General features: G+C 43.0%; 1 protein-coding gene across 1 annotated transcript in view; it reads right to left on the bottom strand.

The window, feature by feature from the left end:
- The window catches only part of WIPF1 (WAS/WASL interacting protein family member 1), a 504,830-nt gene extending 479,494 nt beyond the window's left edge, over positions 1–25,336 (bottom strand). The window contains exon 1 of the mRNA XM_086956166.1: positions 25,120–25,336. The gene's annotated coding sequence lies outside the window, so the exon portion shown is untranslated. The remainder of the gene's footprint in view (positions 1–25,119) is intronic.
- Positions 25,337–27,088: the final 1,752 nt, after the last annotated feature.

Genomic DNA, 27,088 nt, shown 5'->3' on the forward strand with positions numbered 1-27,088 from the left:
GCGCCATCCAGCGCAAGTCGTAGTAATGACTTGCGTTGTAATGGCAGCGTCGTAAAGGACACGCGGTGTAAACACCGCGTTGTAAAGGATGTTTCCCGTCTGAGCGGCGGACCAATAACAACGCAGTTCATGCAGCATCGTGATTGGCTGGGAGAGTCTGATACTGGTGCTGCCAGTGCAGACGAAGAGAACGGAGGAGAGGCGTGTGGCAGCTGTGTTGAAGGGTAGGGACGTTTTTTATTCATTCCCACCCCACCCCACATCCCTGTTCCGAGGTAGCCACCACTGAGCCTTCATCACACTTGTGCCAAATCGAAGAATAACGTTTTTTTAAAGTAAAAGTCAGACAGGGGGGTCTTTTGTATAATTCTTCTAGTTGGTGTTCCCTGCCCCCAACTTATTCTCAGCAGGGGGTCCTCTTCTTCTGCAACCGCGCTCTCCTGTGTCCTTTTTTCTGCTCACTACAGTCACTAATCCTCTATGATCCTCTGAATCTACACTACCTTCACCATTTCTCTTCTGTCAGCTCAATCTATCTGCAGATGTAGACCACTCCACACTACCCTACTCCATGAAAAAGTCAGAACTTAAGTCACATAAGGAAATGTACCAGGCTTGAACGGTCTCGGTACAAAGTGCTATCAAGAATACACAGGAATTTTAGTCAAGCACCCTTTACCACTAAACAAGGAGGCAAAAAGGGAAGAGAGTCTTCCAGAGGTGATCCGAGAGGTTATTCTGAACACCCACTAAATGTTCATTGGACAGGCTGCTATCACTTCTAATAGTGGATTGCAAGATATTAGCTAATGGCATTTCTAAAAGGACATAATGGGTGGCGCTTGCACTTAGGCGTGGTGAAAGGCTTAATAGGTTGTCAGAAAAATGTCCTGATAAAGAATTATGAGTGCCCTAGTTTCGAGTGACTGCACTAGGTGCTGACCGGAATGTAGTTTGGAGAGCGGTTCATAGCATCGCAGTACTCAGTAAAAAAAAAATGCCATAATGTGGACGGTCTTCGCACATCAGTGAGGCACCAACAATGGATGCTTGAGCCTTAGAGCATTGTGTAGTGATGATATACAGTTAACACTGGGAACAGTGCTTGAAATGAGCAAGTACTATCAAGCACTGAGTAAGTGCACTTCTGGCCAACCAACATGAAAATACACTGGTCCCACAGAATTTAGACTTGCAAAGCAAATAATAAGTCTTTTATCAATGCGGTCCGCTTTTGTCCTAACCTGCGCAAACTGTGTTCATCTATACTACTATTATAAAGAGAGAACACAAACCTTTGAGCCAGGTAAACTCAAAAAGTACTGCACCAATCACTACACACAATACACCATTTGAAAGGGGAGATGTAGTAGAAGGACATAGGCTATGGATGTGGACACCATATACATAAAAAAAAGCAAAAACGACAAAAGTGGGAAAGTAGTCCCTTGTGGGTGTAATAATACAGTGCCACAGAAAGGACATAGGCTATGGATGTGGACACCATATACATTAAAAAAAGCAAAAACGACAAAAGTGGGAAAGTAGTCCCTTGTGGGCGTAATAATACAGTGCCACAGAGAGCAGGCTTACAAAAAGGGCCGCCTATCATTTGCGTTGCTTCGCACAGCCCACCAATCACGACACACAATGATTAACACACACACGAGTTGCGATACAAAAATATAACAAATGTTTAACCATTTGACAAACGACAATGTTGTCACAGGGGAAGGAAAGTAAACAAAAGAGGTGCCCATTTCTTAGACAAGAAAGCCAATCGACTGAACATGAACGAGACTTTACTCACAAGGCTCCGAATAATTACGTATGCTGCGGACAAAATTTAAAACTTACACAAACACTTCCGAATTTCAAACACTCTGCGTTATCAGCGGAACACTGCCAGTACTTGCGCCGATAAAAACAAAAAAAAAGACATTAGTAAAGGGATCGAAAACGTAAACAAGGAAAGCCCCTTTCAGAAACAAGCAATTTCAGGCAAAAACATCTGAGCGACCACTGTAACACTTGCTGCACCTGCGGCGCAATTTATAACATTTGTGAAACAACAACATTCGCACACAGGGGGAACACTCTTAACAAGGACAGCAAAACAAAATTAGGTATGGCTCAGTGAAAACCTGCGGATTAATTAAACACACATTACTACGCAAACAAAAAGTAAAGGCAACACTGAACATTGGCCATACCCGGACAACGTCGGGACGGGCTGCTAGTCAATAATAAAGAGAAGTTTTAACGAGAGAGGCATTCAAACATGTAGGGAGGCAATAAATGCAAGTCTCAACCCAGGGGACCCGCAGCTAAACTGTAACCTTGTGAGATTTCTGACAATGGCTCCAATTGATATATCCAAACCTAATTCCACCATCAAAGTAAACAGTGCATCGGGCGAAGGGACGGATGCCAGTCATACGAAAGACACCCCCCCCCGCCCTCTGTTTCTATTTCACAAACGGAACATATTTTTCATCAGCCATTAACAGTTTTTATGAGGTGATATAGTTTTTCTGTTTACAATGCACATTTGCACAAACAGATTTGCACAAGTTTTTAGTCCAATAACCGTGGTTTTAAAAGTCACTTTACTAATGAAGCTATAGTTCTAGGTTTACAATGCACGCTCGCACTTTTTTCCTTAACTTATCCCTAATTGGTATAGTATGAAGTCGTTATAATGACAATATTTTTACGGTTTTAATTAACTAAAACAAATAATTCAATTGAATTTAGTACCTGCACTTCTTTAATTTGAAAGGAAGAGAATCAAAACTTCTGAGCAGTGCTGCAAAACTTTTAATGGGAGGGTACCAGCTCTTCTCAATAGCAAAAGGGTAGCCTGGGGCTCAAGAGTACCTCCACTTCTATATTTCCATTTTAAGCACTGGCTGAAAACACACATGAAAGAGGTTTTCAATTAACTATTCACTAATGAAGGGGTTCATCCTGTTGCTAGTATCATCATTAAATACTAAAAGTCATATGAAATAGTACTTGACAATAACTATTTGAGATCTAAAAAATAAAGGCACAAAAATTGCTTTTGATCACAACTTTCTTGTTTAACGAATCAGTATACACTAGACCCATCTCCAAAAGTAGCCTAATAGGTTGTATCCTGGTTGTGCCTGCTACAAAGATTACAGGGAAAAGTTTCCCTTAAGTATGAAGGCACAGAAATAATAAAAACAGCCGGGCACTCAGAATCGTTCAATATGGCCCATCTTCTGCCTGGGCTACACCTTGATATCAAAGTGCATCTCTAAGAAATCCTTCCTCCAATTGCTTACATAGAGGGTTGTTTAAGATCACACTCCTAATACGCTTGTGCTATGCAAAAACGATTTCCTCTTGAAATAATGAATTAGCTGTAGCAGGCCTCCACATCGAGGCACTTGATAATGGGTTGTAAAATGTGTTTTTACACTGCGAAACAGAAAACCTTTCTCCATACTATTGTTTCCCTCTGGTCCTCACCTAATCCCTTTATCCTAAAAAAAAAAGCATGTAGGTCTATCTATATGAATTTCTTGAAAGAGAAGACAGCAAAAAAGTAGAGGGAAATGCAAATCGTGTTTGAGAGCGCTGCACCTTTATCAGTTAACAAATAAAAATTGAGCAAAGAGTTCAAAACTCAGAGGGTTCATAAAGGCAGCTCCGAAGAGGGAAATAGAAGTAATTAGCAAGGATGTGCAAAATGCAGGAGTCTTCCTTCAGGATGTGATCATTCCATAGTTTGAGAGGGAAAGATTACCTGGACCAGAATGCCCAATTCATGACATGAGAATACCAAAAACAAAAAAACGCATAAGAGGCTGTCCTGAAAAGCCTGGGAGAAGGTGCCAGGCTCCTGCCTCAAGGAATGGGTTTAATAATGACAATAGTCAGTGCTGTTCAGTTGGGCATTAATGGCACTAAACAATAAGCGAACATTATTGCTAGAAAGGTGCACTATGATAGTTCAAGAACACCGCAGACCACTGTTGGAGAGGAAATTATATTACACTACTGCAGACACCAATAAAATATGATACGAAATTATACGTGGTGGAAGAGCAGTGCAAGTCCAAATCTCATGCTGATGCAAAAAGTGGTGAAGAGTTCACTACAAAATAGAGTGAATGACCTGCAAGTTATGAGTTAAAGGAAAACCCACGTTTGTAAGCTTGAAGGAATGTATGGTCTTAGCACAAGCCCATATTCGGTTATCCCTGTACATTGAAAACATGATTGAATAGGAGCAGGAGATTGAATTAGCCAAGAGTACAACAAACCTGATAAGAAGTCTTGGGAGCAGAATGATAAAAAATATACGCAAATACACATGCATTCAAAAGAAGTAAATAAATGCTATGTTAAGCATTGTTGGAATTACAATAAAGAATGTGTAGGCAAATAAGTTAAGAGGTTAGGGACACAGGTGACAAAATGTTTTTTGTAACCAATATGCAATGCCTAAGTAACTCATTATTTTACCTTTTGTAATAAGCATTGTTCATGTTGCTATATAAGTGTCTGCCTGTGTAGCATCAAATTGAGACCAGCTGTTTGCCTGTGTGGAGATGGCCACTCTTCCTGCCGCGATAGGAAAGAGCTGTGTTTGTCGTGCTAAGAGGAGTGTTGTCTTTTTTTTAATCTCAGTTTCCCCACAGCATTTGGTGAGACAGAGAGTCCCTTTCGCCCTCAAGCACCTGCTGCCATCGGAATATCATCAACCCCACTGCATAGATCATTGTGCATTTTTGATGAGGTTAACAGACACTGTGTTGCCTAAAGTTCTGCCTATTCACGGATCAGGTAGGACTCTGCGATTGCCTTCTTTAAGGTGAGGAAAATGCGGGCTTCGTCTCATGTTTTGTACATGAATTGTCTCTTTGGCAATGGTAAACGCAGATGTAATGTAAATATAAGGTTATCAGAGGCAAGATTGTGTACATGTGTTGCATAATAGTAAGTTAAGGCACTGCGTAGTCGGTAGAGTACTTATCCCAATATAAACTTGGAAGTGTTCAATGTGGGTGATTTGAAGTTGGGTTTCTAATATGTGTTCCAATATTTGACATGAAGGGACAGCTGAAAGGCCGATGTTGTTAAACTTTACCTCCAAGTACGATCTGAACACACAAATGACCATACTGAACCTAAAGTCCAGAAGGAACTCCATGGTCTATGAGACTCATGGTTTGATTGCTATCCTCTCTTGAATGCGGAGGAAGTGGCCAGTTGCTGATTACCATTTAGAAGTAGTTGAAGTGTTCATATTTTAAAATATGTTGAAGGTGAATGTGTGTATGCACGTAATAGAAATGTTGTATAATGTTTAACATTTGACTGAAAAGACAATGTATGGATTTTTTTTTAATAAGGATTAGTGTAAAAATGTTTTTAAAAAAGTATTGAGAAGATAGATAAAGTTACATTGTAAATGTTGTTAGAAATGGGTGTGGGAGGGCGGCGGGGGACTATGGAGACTCCCCTAGAGCATACGCTAAAGAACTTTCCAGGTGGTCAGAAGAAAATACATAAATACTATAGTGAGTGGTTTAATACTACTCAGAAGCACACGTAACCCTGATCAAAGGAAGGGACCTTTGATGAGAAAATATTAGTGCACATTGTTACACTCCTTAAAAGTAAACTTATATCATCTGATGAATTCTCCTTTTTCGCTGACAAAATCACAACCTTAGGAAACAAACTCAGATCCGCCACTTACTCTCAACCCCTTTCTAATCTCCCTCTTCCTTCTGCGCTGCCCACACAGGTCTCACCCAAAAAACTAGCGCGCTGGACTGATTTCAAACTCTAAGACAAACCCTCCGTCTCGGAAATCTTTTCCACCTTAAACCCAAACAACCACTTTAATGACCCACTCACTTTAACTGCCTAGATGCCACCGCCCAATCCATCATTCCTAGCTGTACAACAATAATCAACGTCTCCCTTCTTCAGGGATCAATACACGACTCTCTGAAAGCCGGCCAAGTCCTCCCCATCTTAAAAAAAGTTGCTTGATCCTGCCTCCCCAGACAACTTGAGACCTATTTCTAACATCCCTCACTTATCCAAAGTTCTAGAGAAGTGTGTGCAACAGCAGCTAAACCAGCATATCGCCAATTCCCATCTACTAGAGGTCTTCCAATCTGGCTTCAGGCCCGGGCACAGCACAGAAACCACCATTCTCCACATTGTTGATGATGCCCTGCAAGCCCTTGACCAAGGCAAAACCTGCCTACTAATCCTCCTTGATCCTTCCCCGGCCTTCAACACGGTCAACCACGAAATACTACTCGAACGCCTTAAACCCAGGATGGGAAAGGATGGCGCTGTTCTTGAATGGTTCAGGTCCTTCCTCTATAACCGGTCACAGAGATTCTTAATTAACTGCAACCTGTCCCCTCCTTTGCCGGTCACTGCTGGAGTCCCCCAAGGATCAACCCTGTCCCCAACCTTCTTTAACCTTTACCTAGAACTGCTTGCCAAAGTACTACACACCACAAATATCTCCTACCACATGTAGGCTGACGACACCCAGATCTACATCAAAATCTCCTCCCTGGAGGAGATTCTTTCCCTGAATTAGGCCTTGAAATTGACTGTCCTCTGGCTCTCCTCCAACCAACTCAAACTCAACGCAAAGATGATAGAATTCCTACTAATCTCACTTCAGAAAACCAACCACGAGACTCAGATATGGATTAAGGCCATCACAGCCTTAAACTGCCCTCCAACTATTGTAGACTCGGCTAAATCCCTCGGAATAACCCTTGACTGCAACTTGAACATGCAGGACCACATTAACTCGATGGACAAATCAGCCAGATTCCACCTGAGCTACCTAAGGAAATTGAAACCCTTCCTTGACACTCCCAACCTAAAAATGGCAGTCCAGGTACTAGTCATCTCCAGACTAGAATATGGCTGCTCTACCCTCTCGGGCTTACCCAAGGTCTCTCTGGCATCTTGAAGTGGTGAAGTGAAGTGGTGTGGCTCACTGGTTAGAGGCGGCAGACCCGTAAGCAGAGGACGGCCCGGGACCAGGGTTCGATTCCCGACGCGGCAGGGTCGTGGACCAGGGTCATCGGGCTCGATAATTCTCGCCTGGGTGCCTACTCCAGTCAGGGACCACACTCGGCAACTCTGGGCATTAGCTTGCCTCATCTTCACAACGGCCCCCCCAGACCGCCGGGGATGCTTGGTCACACCTTAGAGATACCCATTAGGGACCATCTCTCAGGGTGAGCCAGGACGGGTTCCCCAGCGGTCGAAGCGCGGAGATACTCCTCCGGGAGTCGATTCTAGCGCTATATAAACCCGCAATTATATTAAATTAAATCTTTAAAAGCCTGCCTCAATGCGGCCGCCAGACTACTAACAAGCTCAAGGAAATTCGACCACATTTCAACTCATCTGAAAGCTCTGAATTGGCTTCCTCTAGAGGCAAGAATGCAACTCAAATTGGCATGTATCACGCACATGGCTGAGTGAGTGACTCCCAGTTTTCAGGAAACCAGAAGCACACTTTACACTACATTTAGATCCAGCCTCTGCCCAGGATAGTAGAGAGAAAGAGCAGGGTCCAGGAGACCATGACAATCTGTGACATGTTTCATCAGCAACATCGCACTTATAACAGAAGAAGGATGTAACAGGAAGGGTAGTTAGGGAGCGGATGTCTACCCCACAACAAAGAGATGGAGATCATTGCTAGATGGAATGACTATGTAGACAAAGCTGTTAGTATGGCGTAATGGCCAGTATCTCAATGAGAGAGAGGAGTATTTTAGGAGAACTAAAGATAATTTACCACCTTGGCAGAAGGGGAATATAATAGTTTCACCTGAAAGAGTTCAGGAATGCTTATCACAAAGTGAAGACAGAAGGGATGTGACAGAAGCAGGGAGAGAAGGACAATATGATAATCTGCCATGGTAAATTCAGGGAAGGTTTGGGAGAATGGCAAATAGTGCTGAGTAAATGCATAGGCGTGTAGACAACATGGGTAAAATACTTCGAACTCCAGAAGCTAAGCGCTCTACTTATGACATTAACATTCAAGAAAGGTCCCTTATTGATTTTGACCATATCAAGGAAGCAATGGAATTGCCTAATCGAATAAACACTAGATGAGGAGAACAGGACATTTTCGCAACAACTAGGAAACCCCGAGCGACTAAGCTTGAGCAGTGCTGTTTCAGGGAACACATGCCCAGCCAGGATGGGATCTTGTGAAGCTATGTGAGAATAGACCCTATGTGATAGACCAATGCAGCAGATCAGTATTCAATCCGTTTTTTTTTTACACAGTACTGTTCTCAACCCTAGTGATATAGTTGCTGAAGGAGAAAACAGTTGATACAGTGGTGTACCTTATGTGGATACTTTAGCAGGATAGCCTGAAGGTTTGGCCCCACAGATGAGCCCATAGCCACAGGAAGGGTCCTTTGAGCCATGTTACATGGCAAATGCTGAGGATTGTATTCTTTATGGCGAGGAAGAACCAGAGTGGGATTTCCCTACATACGGAAACATTTACGTGTGTGTCACAAATATTCCATACAGCATAACCCTCAACATTCTGTCACTCTCTTATCTGATGCCCCTGATATGCACAGAACCTCACTACACTCCTTGGCCACAAATGGACAAGGAGAATCTTATAAAGCTGTTACCGCTACTTACAGAGGGAGCAGGGAAATGGATCAGAGCTTTTAAAAAGGAAACTGCAGGTATTACCCTGTTAATAAGTGGCATGAAGAGTGTACTTAGCTCTCTTACAGGAGATTAAACAGATACTGTTTTTCAGAAGGCTGAAGTGAGAAATGTTACCCTCACTTAGACTAGGTAGGATGGTTCTCCATTTAATTTAGTTTGGACAGTAGTCTGGGATCAGTTGAGGAAAACATACCCAGACAGGCAAGACGTCGGGTTCCTCATCGCTAAATGAATGCAGCCAAATGAGGACTCCACACAGTTTCTTAGCAGGATGAAGGAGAATTGGACTCAAAAAGCATATCATGGGAATTAAAAGGGGGAAATGCTGTGGTGTTTTACAATGTAGTGAAGGAGGGTTTACCCTCTGATGTATAGGATAATATAATGGCATTAGAAGCCATCCCCTGGACAGAGATACAGGCATGAACAATCTATTTTTTTATAAAAAGAAGCAGGTGAAAGAGAACCAAGCTGAAGGTGACAGAGAAAATAACAGCGAAGTTAGAGCAGCAAAAGTTGACAAAGAATGGGGCAGTGGAAGGAGCTGTAGTAGCAGCCACCACTCAGATGACAGCAAAGTGTCAGATCTGTCCCAGGGACCACCCAAAAACAGCAGAATCCACAAGAGCAGGATAGTGCAAGAGCACAATGAAGTAGCAGAGCAGGAAGAGGAGGAATAATAAAAGGGCAGGATAGGTCTCCAGAGGATGGATCAAACATGTCATTATTATCATAGATACGGACTTTTTTTTTTTAATAGATTGCAGGACTTTCTTATAGATGGGATGAACAAAATGGAAGGACATGACTTTACAATCAGCCAGGAAATACAGTACTGCAGCCATAGTCGAACCCTCAAATAATATATGTACCTCAGACACCACCACAAAATGTGCAGAAACAAGCAATGCCTCGGGTGCAACAAATGCCGCCACAGCAAAGTTACCAAGCACTCCCAATGGCGACTCAATCTCAAAGTGGACAGGGAGGTGTAATTGTGAGAGGAGGAAATTCTTTCCAAATTATGTGGGAGGATACATGCAATGAAGGTGCCCACAAAGCAGTTCTAGGAGTCCAGTATTGTCAGTAATGTACAGGACGGATGAGGAATCCACTGTGACAGTAGCTACGAATAACAAGAGGTATGCATTCCTCAGATTTGGGAGCAACCCGATCTTGTATTAGAGAGCTAGACATTCCAATTTATAACATCAATGAATACAAAATGATTCTCTGGGGTAGTGATGAGGGTTCCATTTACTAAACCAGTGGAGATGGAAATAGGAGGAAGGCATTTGCTGGCTCTTTACTGTTCTCTCCAGCTGCCCCAGCAAATCTATTGGGGAGAGATCTTATGACCAAATTAAATAGGACTATCTATTTTTAGCCTGATGGAACTAGGATTTTTTCTACCCCTTTAGTTTCACCTTCCAGGATCATGGCTGTAACAGTATATTTGTCTACTGGAGATCAAATTAGAGTTCGACTCACTGATATAGTAGCATTTACCAGAGGCCCATAGGAATGAATGAGAAACCATTTGCAATGTGCGATTACAATAGGTAATCACAAATTGAGCATGCAATTTCATGGGTGCTAGGGGGCCAAAAGGCCACCCTGATGCACCCCCAAAATTGGCTTGTGTGCATATGTTGCCCACACATATTTCCCAAGGTGATGTGTGTGTGTGCCACAGTTTTTGAAAATTACCATCAACTTGCAATTGATGGTAAGTAGTGTTTCCTGAATGCGAAGTCGCATTTAGGAAAGGCTTGTTGCATCCCAAATAGGGAATCAAATTTTATGATTCCCTAAAAGCGTTCACAATTTAGGTAATTGCAATTAATTGCGATTACGTATTTTGCAAATGCAATGCCTTTGACGCATCTGAAAAGGCCTTTTACCGCTCATAAACGGGCCGATTCTGCAAATCGGCCTGTTTGCGACTTGTAAAATGCTTGATGTATGTGGCCCTTGTTCTGACATTTGACCTCTGTCATTGAAGTGCAACAAATGTGCCAAGATAAATACAGAAGTCAAAGGCATCTTTATTTATTGCTTGGACTTTAACAACCAAACAAAAATCAGCTTGCGAACCACAGTTTGGGAGCCACTTAGTTACGTTATTTTTTGATGGATGAATCTGGAGGGTTTGCTAGATTGCTAACAAATTTGCTAGGGTACTACTGCAGGTGCTTACTGTCCAGCAAATACAAAAAGCTATTTAAGGCAGATCAGCCACATATGATGTCCACAGACCTGCTTCATTGCAGCCCTCCAGACGGTTCATCTCTGAGCCACTGCTCCGTCCACTGATGAATCCTCCAAGCCCCCGATAGATAAGTACCCACTCTTCTGCTCTGTCTTACATCGGTGCCCACATAGCTCAGAAACATGTGAAGACACTTCATCTGCAGTTCTGCAACAAATGCGCCTGAAATGTCACGTTTACAAAGTAATGGATTATCCCCTTGTTCCCCATCACAGTCCTTACAAGCGAGGGTTTACCTTGTGCACAGACCTATTAACAAGCAGACAGCATGACATCATAGTTCTAGCTGGTGTGGACAGTGGAACATCCTTTTTTATTTGTTTAGCTAAACACTTATAAGGTCCAAAGGCGGGACCTATTATCTATGCCAATGCTTGCTGAAAGAGGGAGCAGTCCTAAGAGTGGGCACAGAATTTAGCATAATTGGTGAGGGTTCTTTCTGGTGGTATAAACATCTGCACCCTCTGTGGAATCAATACCTACCTAGAGTAGGTATTGATTTCTGTCATGATGTTTGGGATAGCTTTGTCTGCTTTTTCAGTGAAGATTAGAAAGCCATTGGTGTAGGCTGCAACTAGTTGCCTACACAATCATAATTGGACACCTTTGTTGTCGTCATTCGCTTTTAGAGAACATAGGAGGGGTTCAATAGGTAATAGGAACAGGAGGGGAAAGAGAGGGCATCCTCGTCTGATGCCTTGAGCTAGAGGAAATTAGTTGGGATAGTCGGTCATTTATCCTGACTTTCACCGCTGGAGCAGCATAGAGGGCCATTCTCGCCTAGTTGGAATTTGCGGAGTTGCCTTGTGTAGAACGGCCCAAGAGACCTTATCAAAGGATTTTTCGGCATCAAGAGCCATCGCCATGGTGGGCGAGGACAATGACCAAGCTTTTGCCTGGTGTGAGGGATTAAATGGCAGAGTGGCTTTCGTCAAAGGTAATTGGAAACTTAAGTAGGGATCTGTCCTCTGCTGAGGTCGATGGTAGTGAGCAGGTGTTCAGGTATGAAACTCAGTCTTTGGGGTTGATTGTGTTGTTTGAAGTGTAGAGGTCAGAGTAGAAGTTATCATCTCATTATGGGAGATTATTGCGAGTCCTGATTTGCTTTTAATAGCCACGGTGATAGTTTTGTATTTGGAGTACTTTAGATAGTTTGCAAGAGCCTTCCCCGCTTTCTTTCTAGTGGTCAATTTTTCCGCATTGGCAATATCCACCCATTTCTGCACTACAATACTTAGTAATTAGATGTACTCAGATTATAGTTTGCGCTGCTTAGGAAGGTCTTGGGAGCGAGCAGAGTGTCTGATGGTTTTCTTTAGGGACTTGATCTCCCATTTGATAGAATCAAGACGTGTGTTCATGGATTTGTTTCTGGAGGCGGCATGGTTCACTGAGGTACCCCTGAGAGCAGCCTTCATCGCGTCCCATCTAATTGAGTCAGAGATGTCACCTGCTCGGTTTTCTTGCAGGAATTGTTGGCTTGTTTCACTAATTTTGGATTTGGATTGGTCGTCCTCCAGGAGTGCGTCATTAAGCACCAAACATTTGGGGGTGGGTGTGTGGCTGCGAGTGAATGTTCAAGCAATATGCATGCATGGTCACTAATTAGTATGGGATTAATCTTGGGGTTCTGTGCCGCGGAACTAGAGATCTAACTTTTAGAATATAATCAATTCTCATGAAGGTATGATGTGGAGAGGTGTAAAATGTGTAGTCACCACAACTATGGTTTAATAGTCTCCATGTGTCACTGAGACTGTTGTTCTTGCAGCATAGTTTCATCTGTTGTGAGACCTGCTGCCAAGAAATGTGTGTCCTCCCTCATGCTGATGCCAATGTTATCTGGAATTTCTGAGACGTGCTTATCTCACTGAGACTAGGTATGATGGTTCTCCATTCAATTTAGTTTGGACAGTAGTCTGGGATCAGTTGAGGAAAACGTATCCAGACAGGCAAGACATTGGGTTCCTCATTGCTCAATAAATGCAACCAAATGAGGACCCCACTCAGTTTCTTAGCAGGATGAAGGAAAATTTACCTCAAGAAGTAGGTCAGGGTTAGGCACAAACGGGGGAAATGCTTTGGTGTTTTACAATGTAGTGAAGAAGGATTTACCCTCTGATGTATAGGATAATATAATGGCATTAGAAGCCAATCCCTTGACAGAGATACAGGCAGGTATAATATATTTTTATAAAAAGGAAGCAGGAGAAAGAGAGAACCAAGCTGAAGGTGACAGAGAAAGCAGCAGCGAAGTTAGTGCAGCAAAAGTTGACAAAGAAGGGAGCAGTGGAAGGAGCTGTAGTAGCAGCCACCACTCAGATGATTGCAAAGTCTGTTGTATTGGTCCCAGGAACCACCCAACAACACTACCCACAACAGCATGATAGTGTAAGGGCACAAGGAAGTAGCAGAGGAGGACGGCGAGGAATAGGAAAGGGCAGGATAGGTCTCCAGAGGATGGATTAACATGTCATTGTCATAGATATAGACATTGTGTTAGAGATTATACGACTAAGAGATGGGAATAACATTCCGATTTACAGAGACATTTCGGGACGCGAGCCACTGCATAACATTGAAAAATACCAAAATTGATAGACGCGGTGTTGGTGGTAACCAGAGCGAACTGGAGGGCTGATTAGCCCCTGTGACCACTTCCTGGAAGCTGAATTTTGAGGCCTAATATTTAGTACATTTAGGACTCCTGAGGGATCCGAATTACAAGAAGTCTCCACTTTTATACCATTGCTATGACAATTAATGGTCTGAAGATTGAGTATTTTAGGAGTCTACTGAGTGGAAGTATATCAACAGAACACCATTGTGGGGGTCTACAAATATTCGAATCTACTATACCTGGTTCTGAATAGACTAGGTATCCAGAAAATTAAGAGGATTACAAATTCACGCAAAAATCTTTGAGACCAGCTTTGTCAGTCTAGAGTGTGCCTCATTTCTAAAGAAAGGAGACAGACACTGCATATTCTTAGGAGGGAAAAAATCTTTCTTGTTGTCCTGAAGAAGGTGGTGCTACTTTGTCAATCGACCGAAACTCGCGGACGCCCATCGCTGTTAAATTTGAGGAACGATGTGTTATATGTTCAAAAGGGCACAGATAACTTAATAATTCCCTTGACTCCTTCAAAATTAACAATGTTTTAATGACCAATGTGTAGGTCTTATCTGTCATCTCTCTTGTTAAAGTGAATTTGTGCAATATTTTTTTTATTGATTCTTTTTATGTAACTGTATAAGTTACTCCATATTGTTTGATACATTAAATACTGATTGATATTAATTGTCTTGTGGGTCCTTTTCTAGATGGGTGCAAAACAATGCATGGATTGTAAGAAGTGGAGTACGTATGAGGTTGAAGAATAGATTCCTCCAAGAGATTTAATTGTTGACACAACTAAATGGAATGACATGAGTTTACAATCAGCCAGGAAATACAGTAGTGCAGCCGCAGTCAAACCCACAAATAATATATGTACCCTCAGACACCACCACAAAATGTGCAGCAACAAGGAATGCCTCCGGTGCAACAAATGTCACACAGCAAAGTTACCAAGCACTCCCAATGGCGAATCCACCTCAAAGTAGATAGGGAGGTATAATTGTGAGAAGAGGACATTCTTTCCAAATTATGTGGAAGGATACACACGATGAAGGTGCCCACAGAGCAGTTCCATGAGTCCAGTATTGTCAGCAATGCACAGGTCAGATGAGAAACCCACTATGACAGTAGCTATGAATGACGAGGTATGCATTCTCCAGATATGGGAGCAACTCGATCTTGTATTAGAGAGCGAGACCTTCCAATGTCGAATATATCAATCGACACACAAGGATTCTCTGGGGGTGGTAAAGGGAGTTCCATTTACTAAACTAGTGGAGATGGAAATAGGAAGAATGTACATTGATGTCTGCTTACTGTTCTCTCCAGCTGCCCCAGCTAATCTATTGGGGAGAGATCTTATGACCAAATTAAACATGACTACTATTTTTTAGCCTGATGGAATTAGGATTGTTCTACCCCTGGAGTTCCACCTTCCAGGATCAAAGACTGTAACAGTAGACCTGTCTACTGGAGATAAAATTAGAGCTCGACCCACTGATATAGAAGCATTTACTACAGCAGTGTACACAGTAATAGCAGACACACCAGCATTATAGAGAAGAGATGTTCAATTACCTAAAGAGTTTAATTTCCAGCAACAAGGGCAAGATTCTTGGAAACCTGAAAATGAGTTGATTACTAAAAATAAGGCCTTTAAGATTGCACCAACCTAAAGAACTTTGGTAGCCAAAGATCATGACCATGTCTTGTGGGCATGTGTTACATTTACTGAGCCATGAAAAATGGTTAGGGAAATATTGGATGATCAACTGTTTGATAATGATTCTAAGAAAACAATTGTATTCTTTCAAGATGTGAGACAATAGGTATTTGATTACAGCAGTTTAATAGCGCCTTCGATAGTTTCTATTAAACAGGTGAAAGACAGAAATTGACATAACAAATGCCCCAGTTTTGTGAATAAACCATGGAGTTTTTTTCTCTTTTGTCATTGCAATGTTCAAGGGATGACATCTGTCCTTAAGCAGAAATACCCCTTAGGACACAAACCCATTGCATATTTTAATGGACAATTGGATTCAGTGATGAGAGGGCATTATCCTTGTGACCAAGCTCTTGCCACTGCAGTGCACAGGAGCGCCCCCGTTTTCATGGGGGCACCTTTGTCTCTCTATGCAGAACATGTAGTGTATCATATCATTCAGAAGGCTAAGACTATTCTAACTACAGAGTGTATCAGGATATGAGGTGATACTGTCACTACCATCTTTGAAAGTTATGAAGTGTCATACAGTGTACCCTACGCCATTCTTTGCGAATCCTATATTTTACTCTGAGGATGATGCACATTACTGAGCAATGTATATTCCTAATTAATCTAGTCAAGCAAAAGAGGTACCCATTCCATGTAGCATGGTTTATTTTGTTGATGGTTCTTCTACTACTGACCAGAACACAGTTGTAAGACATTCAGGTGCAGCAGTGGCCCTAGCACAACATTATGATTCTTCAGACACACTCCACATAGTAGAGCAGGTAATACTACCAGCACATTATTCTGCACTAGCAACAGAGTTCATAGCGGTCCTTAAGCAGGGAGTAAGAAAAGTAATCACAATCTTTTCAGATTCGGCTCATGTGACTACAATTGTACATTCCAGCATTATGAGATGTAGCAGGAGAGGCTTCCTTAAGTCAGACGGACGTCCTGTAAATCATAGGAATCTTTTAGAGGCTTTAATAGAGGAACTTGCGTTACCAGTGGCAGTTATGAAACGTGTGGCACACACAAATTAGCAGGATTTTGTGTCACACTGTAATGCACTAGCAGATTGGGCAGCTGAAGATGCAGCTAGGCGCACACCCCGCCTGTGCCATCAGGGTCACAAGTAAGTATGGGCAAATTTTGAGGATCTGCGGTCCACAAATTTGCGCAAAATCGCAAAAAATCTGCAGATTTTCCTGCGAACTCGCTGATTTTTTTGCAATTTGCATCTACTCAACTGGAGTACTTTCTACTGGCTGATCAGTAAGTGCTACCTCGTTGGGTAAATGTAAAGTGCTTTTCCTACACTGCAGCTGCGTAAAGGGCCAGAAGATTTATCTCCACTGACCATGTGTACCTGTAACTTTGCCACCGCGCCAAAAGGTGCCAAGGTACCTTGAGTGAGCTGTCCATCATAGTTGGGAAAGGGCGGGAAGACGTTTGATACCGCTAGTGTGTGGTGCAGGGCTTCTATGCGTGTCAATGCCTCTTGTGTATAAAGGGTCAGAGAGCGAGCAGGGCAGCAGGTGAGGAGAAAGCAGCCTCCTGGTCACAGGAACTACACGAGGATTGCGCTCGAGAACTCAGGGATGCAAAGACCTCCCTCGGGCATTACAGCTAATTTTCGATGGCAGATATGGGGTTAAAGCACACTTGCCCAGCCTCGACCGTGCTCACTAATGTTTTGGGCTTATTAAAAACGTTACTGAATTTGAACTTCAACTCGGGCACCTGCTATATCTGTAAGTGCTTCCTGTTGAGGTTTCATTTTTGTGACCGAAGCCTCGTGCCATAATGAATCCTGCCCTGCATAGCTATCCACGAAGATGCCACCGTTTTGTCTAAAAATTCTACTCAACTGGAGTACTGGCTAATCAGTAAGTGCTAACTCGTTGGGTAAATGTAAAGTGCTTTTCCTACACTGCAGCTGCATAAAGGGCCAGAAGATTTGTCTCCACTGACCATGTGTGCCTGTAACTTTGCCACCGCGCCAAAAGTCGCCGAGGTCCCTTGAGTGAGCTGTCCATCATAGTTGGGAAAGGGCGGGAAGACGTTTGATACAGCTAGTGTGTGGTGCGGGGCTTCTATGTGTGTCAATGGTGCCTCTAGTGTATAAAGGGTCACAGAGCAAGCAGATCAGCAGGTGAGGAGAAAGCAGCCTCCTGGTCACAGGAACTACACTGGGATTGCGCTCGAGAAACTCAAAGACCTCCCTCGGGCATTACAGCTAATTTTCGACTGCAGATATGGGGTTAAAGCCCACTTGCCCAGCCTCGACCGTGCTCACTAATGTTTTGAGCTGATTAAAACGTTACTGAATTTGAGCTTCAACTCAGGCACCTGCTTTATTTATATCTGTAAGTGCTTCCTGTTGAGGTTTAATTTTTGGCCCACAGGAAGCACTTACAGAGTTAAGGCAGGTGCCCGAGTTGAAGCTAACTTTTGTAACCATTTTAGAATGGCGCCGGCAAGCTGCCAAAGTTGAAGTTCCAACTAAGCAACTTTAACTCTGGCAGCTTGACGGCGCCATTCTAAAATGGTTACTAAGTTAGCTTCAACTCGGGCACCTGCTATATCTGTAAGTGCTTCTTGTTGAGGTTTAATTTTTGTGACAGGAGCCTCGTGCCAGAATGAATCCTGCCCTGCATAGTTATCCACGAAGATGCCACCGTTTTGTGCAATACCTCTACTCAACTGGAGTACTTTCTACTGGCTAATCAGTAAGTGCTACCTCGTTGGGTAAATGTATGGTGCTTTTCCTACACTGCAGCTGCGTAAAGGGACATAAGATTTGCCGCCAGTGACCGTGTGTGCCTGTAACTTTGGTCCCTTGAATAAGCTGGCCATCAATAAAAAAAAAAAATCCGCCCACGAGCGAATTTTGCAGCAATTTCGCGGATCGCGAAATTGCCGAAAATCCGCAAATTTCGCGAGCGGAGCGGATTTTTGGCCCATACTTAGCCACAACATGTCCCTGTTTTAGTGGCCCGACTGTCTCGCCGTCTGAGTCTGAATCTGACACTATCACTGATAATGTCATGTCTCATTATGCTGAGACAGCAATTTACATCTTCAAGTGTTTCTGAAAGCTGCTCATTCATAAGAGAAACAGTTATGGGAGTCTAGAGGATACTCCCGGCCAGGGGATGATTTAGTTTATAGACAAATATCTACAGGTAAACCAGTGATTTCTCAGGTTTTACTTATGATAGCTCTTGATCAATTGCATTTACCAGCCCACATCTCAAGAGATCCTTTGTCAATGCAAATACAAGACTGGGTTGTTCCCAACTTACATGATGTGCTTACCGAATACCTACATAATTGCAGGGTTTGTCAACAATTCTCTCCAAACGTACATTGAAGTTGATAAACTACCATTCCAAGACCACAATGTCCTTTTAAAGGGGTCTAAATTGCCCTTGCAGACATGTTAGACAGGTGACACAAATAGTGGTATCTTATAGTTGTATTTTGTCCTTTTCCTCAATGAATTGAAGCAGGACGTGCGTCCACTGTGATGCTAAGTCAGCTGCTACTTTTCTGATTGGTGAGATGATTCCCTACCTCACGCCAGCCCCACATCTGAGACGGGACACAAAAGGAGCTAAGTTCTGTATTTGGGTGGGGACTGATGATGGAGAGCGTAGTTTTGTAGATGCGCTCAGGAGTTATAGACAGACCCTACTGCATTGATGGGGCCACCCAAATAACCACCAAGTTTACCAGTATGGCTGGTAAAACGTTTTAATGAGCAGAGTCACGTATCTTTTTAGTCCTGAAGAATGCCTTTAAACTTTATTGAGTCTTACCTGGCAGAAACATGTTGACCACATAAGATAGGACAGTTTCATTACTTCTGTCCACTCAATTTTTAACTCTATCCACTAGGGGCACCAGAATAAAGGACAATTTCCACCCACCTTGAGATAATTTTAGCGACACTATCTTTGCACTCTGCCCCTCAGTATAGTACCTCTACATTGCTCATCTTGATATAGAAAACACCTCCGCTCCTCCCCTTTCTTCTTTTGGGGAGTCATAGCCCACACTGGGTACCTTGCAGTTCCAGTGTGAGGAGGGGAACCAATGATGAAGCACATCACTTTTGGGTGAGTGAGGGTTCTCGTCCTAACAGCAAAGTGCTCTCTTGCTCTGTCTGATCACTCCTTGGGAGGTCACTATCCTTTCACACTTGCACCACCCAGACGTACTTATTGTGTGTTGGAACTGTGAATGCTTAACAGGCTACCAAATGTTCTGCTATGCTGGGTCACATCTAATTTGTTGTTCTGCTCATCCCATGCACCCTTTTGTATACCTCCCTTCTGTTGCTACATTGAAGCCAATATAGCATATCTGACATTTCTGGCTGTCACCAATTTCAAGTGGAAGGAAATGTATGCATTTCCATGCTGTCTGAATGGGTGAGTGAGTGAGTTCTGCTAGTAGAAGTGTTTTCTATACATTTCAATACGGTGAAGCAGTGCCTCGACAACCCACAGCAGACCTTGTTTCCTTACCCTGGATTGTCTGTAAACCCTTAGACACTAAAGGCATTACTTAACCGGGGTCTCAGTGTTCTTAAAAACTTGGTGAGGCTTTGAAGTTCATTGTGCACCAACCATCCAGCCCAGAGAGGTTGGAGCCATGATAAAGGTTAATAGGCATGCGCCGGCGTGCGGGTGGAGTAAAGAAGAGGGAAGACCTACATAACACTCAAAGACCTATAACCTGCCATTAGGTAACTACAAGACATGTAACTAGGGCAACTGAAAGATGGTGGGTGCCGCTTGGCAGCAGTTTAAAGCTCTGTTGTCCATCCGCTCTCACATTCAGTGGTTGAACATTAGGATTTTAGTTCTGCCATGGGGGTGACATGCGAGGAGCCACACCATTGTTGAGTACTTTTGCTGCCCTTGATATCTTCCATTCTAACAAATGTCTGACCAAGCGCCTTGCCCCATAAACATGGCGGGCTGTGGTGGGGCTAAACCCATCCTGTGAGCCTCACTTCAAGAAGAGAATCTACCTACTACTTGGGATCTTTTATGAACAGATTTGGCTCTGTAGCTAATTTTTGTAGCTTTTCAGTATACTGTAGGAGGTTTATGGCCAAGAAGCGCCAACGCCACCCTTCTTACCCTAACTTGTAATCCAAAAACAAGCACTAGTCCTGCCGCTAACTAAGCAATTTGCCAAAAGGCTAAGGCTTCCTACACTCAAAACAGTGATGTCAGCTTCTGACACACCAACACTCAAGGGATGCCATAGGAGGGAGCAAAGGAGACTGAGCAGGCGTGTGGAGGGACTCCAATAACTGGAAATGTTGTCATACTGTGACACTGTGGAGATGGGTACAGCCATTATAGAAGTACACGGAAGATGGGTATTTCTGTTACTGTGGGCACGTGGAAGCTGGCCTAACAGCTAGAGCAGTCGACCTCAAAGTTGGGGAACTGAGTTCGAGTCTCGGCAGGAACGCACAACATCCTGTGATTCTCGGCAAATCATTTAATCTCCTGTGCCTAACAAAAATGAATGTGTCCGTCTGTAAAGCACTCTGACACCTTCAGTTCCAGTTCCCTCTATATAAAACTCGTCCAAAAATATATAAATATATGTGATCAAGACGAGGCTGAAATGGGTCATGGCGAACTGTGTGGAATAAAGTAATGGCACTTACATTTTGAGTCTGCGTCCCAGCGTTTTCTTTGATGGTATTGATGCAACGGGATTGGAATATAACTGTGGGCACGTAGAAGTTTGCTTTATTCGTTACTGTGGGCATGTGGAAGCTGGCAATATCTGTTACACATGGCATGTGGAAGCTGGCATTATCTGTTACTGTCGACATGTGGAAGCTGGCAATATGAGTCACAGGTGCCAGTGTAGAATAGCAATACCTGTTAAGAGGTTACCCGTATAAATATGTCCTTGATTGGGATCATGTTTCTTAGAATGGGGTAAATATATGTTCCTTCATTTGGAGATTAACCCCCGAAGACTGTTTCATTAGTTACTGCATCTAATAACCACAGTCTACCAAGAAGAGAATATTTTTAAGTTAATGACTGGCAAATACCTGAAAGCTCAAGTGGGGATAGTGGAGTTAACGGGCATAAACATATAAACTCATCACACAGTTTTACACGCGACAGACACTTCATGCCAAGAGGTACCCAAAAGCAAGTCCAACATAAACATGGCTGGTTGTTTTTTTTTTGTTTTTTTAAACCACCGGATGCTGTAAATGCCACTTATTTGTAACTTTTTACATTTCAAAATGCAACGAGTCTGCATTTTGTTGCATGTGTTACCAACACTAATAGGGAGAGGGTTAGTCATTACAGCTCATTCTGTCAACTTTCTGCTTTGGCAGTAGCGGGCCTCACCTCACGCTAAAACCACTTCCTGCTGACGCCTCAAGATCACCCCATCCTGCAACTTCCTGCCTCTGACCCTCAAACAGGGGGCTCTCCCCCCTCACTTACCTTCAGGTACACCCATGCCTGGCCCTTCTACCAGTTCTGACTTTTAGCTAACCCCACTTACATTCTGGGCATTGTAATTTAATGAATCCCATTATATTTATTTAAAAAAAAAAGGGGGATATTGATTATGAAGACTGAATGTTTCAGGGAAGATGGGACAGTCATGTGACATAGGGCTGCCTGGCAGTTATGTTACCCTTCTCGAAATGTGTCTACTAAACGTGTTGAGCTGTTTAGTCATAGGCCTTTGTTTTCTGATAAATCGGCGAAGCAATTAGGTTCAATCGAACATTGAATAAACTGCAATTACAGTTAACACCAGGCTCAATCTGTAAGGTGTGCTCTTGAACATGACATCACGCAAATTCTACATTTAATATAAACCAATATTTTAGCCACCCATACATAGTGTGCCCAGGTGGCTCCATGCCACCAGGACATCACTTTTCCATACCTGGACTTTGCTTTTACATAGTATTGTAACTAGGAGTTGGCCCAACTAGCTCAGGTAAAGTGAAACAAGACTAAAACTCCCATAATACTGCAAAATTGTCCCGGAGTTGAAATCCTGGGTTCCACTGTTGCATGGAGCCTTGTAGTCACCCTATCGGAGGGTCCGCAAACATGTAGCGCAATGCAGACACTGTATCAACTACAAACATGCATAGCAAATCTTGAGGCATGTTAATACATAGCTCTAAAATGGCCAAAGATGGAAGATTTTAGATTACAATGAGTGAAAGGCAAAGACAACAACCTTGTTGAATGCAAGGGTATTAAGGGTTCACAAAAAAGGCCATGTACCATAACTGACACTGTGTCACGAAGTCATGAGAATGACTTTCAAGCCCCTTTTTTTCAGCTAACAACAAAAATCATTCTTGGAGCGGCAAGCAATGCTTATAGTGCCAAAGGTGAACCACATTATCTATCTCCGGCTTCTCCAACCAGTAGCTCTCCAGCTACCGGCAAGCAGCTCTCCTACGTGCAACCCAGTACATACTAAGTTTGTGCCTAATTGAAGTATTATTCTTATACCAAAATTGAAAAGAGTGTAATCAGCTAGAAAATGTGTCTATTTTTAGATATCATAAACTGTCTTTTGGAGACAAGTGGTTGAATTTCCAAAATATTTTTAAAACTGTGATAAATCATGTGGCACCGGGTTGACTTATTACTAATAATATAATCTCGGTGCCAGGTGCATTGCAGCTGTGGTTGTTATGTATTACACAGATAGCGGCATTCCCCATTGGAAAAGCCTTTCTTACATTACAAAAACAACAGTTGATGGACAGAATGCATAACAATGTCATACATTCGGGCTGGACTGTTCCCATGAGGCACAGGGTCAGACTGATTTGCATATGGCCATGTCTGAACTGGGGTGGCAGAGTGGGCTAAAGTACGGTGATGGATTAAACCCAGATCTGTTGACTGGATGTGAGTGTTTGATTGGTTCAGATGCTCCGTCCACCACCAACCCCTTTTGCACCGCTTTCTTACATTACAGCGGCTTGATACCCTCACGGGCGATTGGCTGCGCTCTACAAATTCACATCACATTGCTGCTGGCAACCATACCTGATGGGCTGAGATGATCACTGCTGCTAATGTAAAGCTTGCATTTGGTAGTGCAATCTTTTTCTAATGTGGTCTCAATACAACTGTAGTGGCTCAGGTTGATTTTCATTGAACATATGTAGCTCTTATTACAGAAGAGGCTTGAAGCCCATGACCCATCTTCACCGTGTAATACTTGTGGAAGAAAAATGGAACGTACCACGCGACAGGGAAGCAGCTGACAGCTCTGGGGTGTGCTGCCCAGATGTAAGAAACATGGCTACAAGTGAGCATTGTCAGACGTTTCTTTAATTATCTTGAAGAATGAAATATACTGAGGTCGCAAGCAGTATTAAAACGTTGTTCATGAAATAAATGTGCCTCGTGCAGCTGTGTTCATTCACAAATCCAGGGGCAGCAGTGAATTCGAATTCAAAGGGCAATTCTTTCGAAGTCTCCTTCCAGACTCCGAGAAAGATCCGTTTCTGCTGCCCTATCAAAAGGACCTTTAAGTTAACGTGGAACTGCCTGTTTTCACAGTTGACCCGTCGGTTCACCAGCTCACGTGATTAAGAGTCAGTCTTCTGTTGAACGCGATAGAATTTCTCCTTCGCACCCTTTTTCTTGAAATTCAATATGTTGTCACGTATCACGTGCAATGGCATCATTATCTGTTTCGGTTACAGCATCAAAGACAACGCAGAAAAATATGGTGTCACGCGGATCCGATCACTCAGGGTTTTAAGGCAGAGGCCCCTGTGGTGCAGGTGGGACCCCCCACCACACACACTTTAGGGGCCCGTTTCACCCAAGGCCAATGAATATCTATGCGCTGGGAGACTTTAGGGGCCCTCGTCACAATTTGGTCCCTGTGGGGGTAAACTGTGTAACGCCACTCTGCAGCATGTCTGATTATGGCCCTTTCTTTACATTCTTCTACCCGTATGTTTAAGTTTCTCATTCTAAATCTAGGACTACAAGTACCAGAATGCAAAGGAAAAACCTGGGGCATCCTTTCTCTTTTGAGATGCAGAGTGCACATACACTCCACTTCCCAAGCACAACTAGGGCCGGTCTGGTTTCAAAATGATGATGTGTCGCTGCTTTCGCGTGGACACATAATGTACCAGAGCGGGAAGTTTGCGGTTTTGGAAGGACAGACGCGCCGAGCGGCTCCCACCCACTCACAGTGTAGCCCGTGGTTAAGTTTAAAGGTATTGGTCATGTTTTCCGAACTCAGCCTTATAAGCAACGGCCTTTAAACTACAACTGCAAGTAGGATGTGGCCAGCTGCATGGAAGAATTGTACTTTTAAATTCAACGTTATACTCAAATGATGAAATCGCAAGCGTGACTAAAAATAAATATCTCCGCAACAGACCAAAAAAAAAGCAAAAATAGTTCCTCCCTGAGTTGCGCCAGTAGCGCAGCACATCCGAACGCTCAGACCTAGGCAATCGCTGTCTACGCATTAGCAATACTTATCTCGTTAATCAGAATTAAAGCGGATTTTGTGTGTTCAGCCGCTCTATCTTTGCCCGCAGATACTGACAACCCAGGGCAGTTTCCGTTACACTCTCAAAGCCACACCCATTCCCACACACACACCAAAAACATCTGCTGAAAGTATTTCTTCGAACCTCTCTCTGCAACGTGTGCCTGCCCCTGGTAGCGGCACGCGCCTCCGGCAGGGCTCGCTTACCTCATTTGGCGTGGTTTCCCATCCTCCAGGACACGCCGGGCCCCGGTGCTCTGAGGGGCAGTGGGGCGCACTTCAAAACTGAGGTTACTTGGCCGAGGGAGCCTGTATTGTTTTGGAAACGCGCGAAGACTGAGGGGCTGAAGTTAACAGGCTTCTGTTTTTTGCCCAGCCTTCAGCACAAAATAGCCAGCAGAACTTAGCAGCCGCAGTTCAGCACAACCAGCACTTAGACTTCCTGTCTCTTTCTCCTTAAAGAGACAGTCCCCATTAACTCCTTTCGGTGGGTTTCCTAAAGCAAAGGAAATAGTCTTCAGTTCGACGGAGGAGGGTTTGTGGCTCAAAACCCTCAAAAACACACAGTGGGCATACTTATTGAACTAATTTGACTTTTAAGCACACCCTGATATTCAAATGCTAAATTAAATATTTTTGAGTTCTTAAAAAATAACATTGTACACTTTAAACAGTTGCTATTTAAAATGTGAGTCCCAGAAATGAAAGATGTTATCTCGCATGGACACTATTTAATTAGTACTTTCCTTTCCACCTGGCGTTGTGCAGGTGTTTTTGCAAGAGCTATACATTGTACTCAACAGAAAACCCGGTTTCATATACAACAATTCCTACAATAAAACTCGAATCTGTTTTGACTGAAGATCACAAATACATTTTAAAACAAGCCTGTAGTTTCGTGGGTAGCCAGCGTTCACTCTATAGGGCCGTCTAGAAGTACATCTTTCCCTTATGAAAGGAACTTACTGAACTATTTGTAAATTTAAACCTTTTATAATGTTGAGGGTGAGCATGGCATCACCGAAACTAGCTATAGTCTGGGGTACAGCATTCCAAATGTTTACATTGCTCAGTGGAGGCGGAGTCTAGTTTTTATCTTTAGAAGTGTGTGGCCAGTTGAGTGATTGCTTCAACTTTAATGAGTTAAGTCAATGCTTTCCAAACTTCTTAGGACCACAACCACGTTTTTGCATGACAAACATTCACGACTCATCTAGCTTTAATGGGTATGATGATTCAGGCGATTTTTTAATGTAACTAAAGCTTCGTGTCTTAGTGCACTGTTAGTTACCAACAGTACATTTTTCATTAAAAAGGCCACTAAATTTGCACAGGCATACAGTTTTACTGACAAAATTATATTGCACACAAATAATTTGTTGAAATCGGGGTTCAGTGAATATTTATTATTTGCGCGTCACAAAGAAAAGCTGTCTAGATTTGTTTGATCTTATTAAAACCTTTGTTTCCATCACACTGAAGAATTACCAAAAAGTGCTCCATTTTTGCTTTCTGAACTGCTGAATGTGTACAGGTCACTTAACAGGTATTTCCATGTTGTGTGTTACAAAAATGTCACCGTACAGCCTTTCATTTCACACTTTGTACCCCAGCAAGATTGCCACATAAACCACTTCACTTTTGTTTCTCTGACTGTAAAGAGAGATAAGTTTACAAACACCAATCTCCATGTTAAAATAAATAAGTAGAAATTTGTCAGAAGACTTAGTCTGAGATTTGACGTCTAAGTGCAGCAAATTTGACAAGATTAATGCAGAAGTTAAGGGCATCTTTATTTACTGCTTGGACTTTAACAACCGAACATAAATAAGCTCACGAATCTCATTTTGGGAAATACTAAGTTAATTTATTTTCCGGTGGAAGAATCGGATGGGGGGTTTGCTACATTGCTTACATATTTCCCTGCTCACTGTCCAGCAAATACGAAAAGCAGTTTGAGGCAGATCTACGACATATGCTGTCAGGGGGCGGCTTTAGACATGTGCAAGCTGTGCACCTGCACAGGGCCACCAAACCCCAGGGGCCACCACGCCAATATATATCCTTAATATAATAATCCTCTGAGGATGGATACATATTTGTGTGGCGGCCCCTGGCAGGGATTTGGCGGTCTCCGGCTCTGTTCCACTTCCAAACACCCTAACCCCCCACTCTT

Source organism: Lissotriton vulgaris, chromosome 2_1, assembly GCF_964263255.1.
Source record: "Lissotriton vulgaris chromosome 2_1, aLisVul1.2, whole genome shotgun sequence".
Classification (NCBI taxonomy): domain Eukaryota; kingdom Metazoa; phylum Chordata; class Amphibia; order Caudata; family Salamandridae; genus Lissotriton; species Lissotriton vulgaris.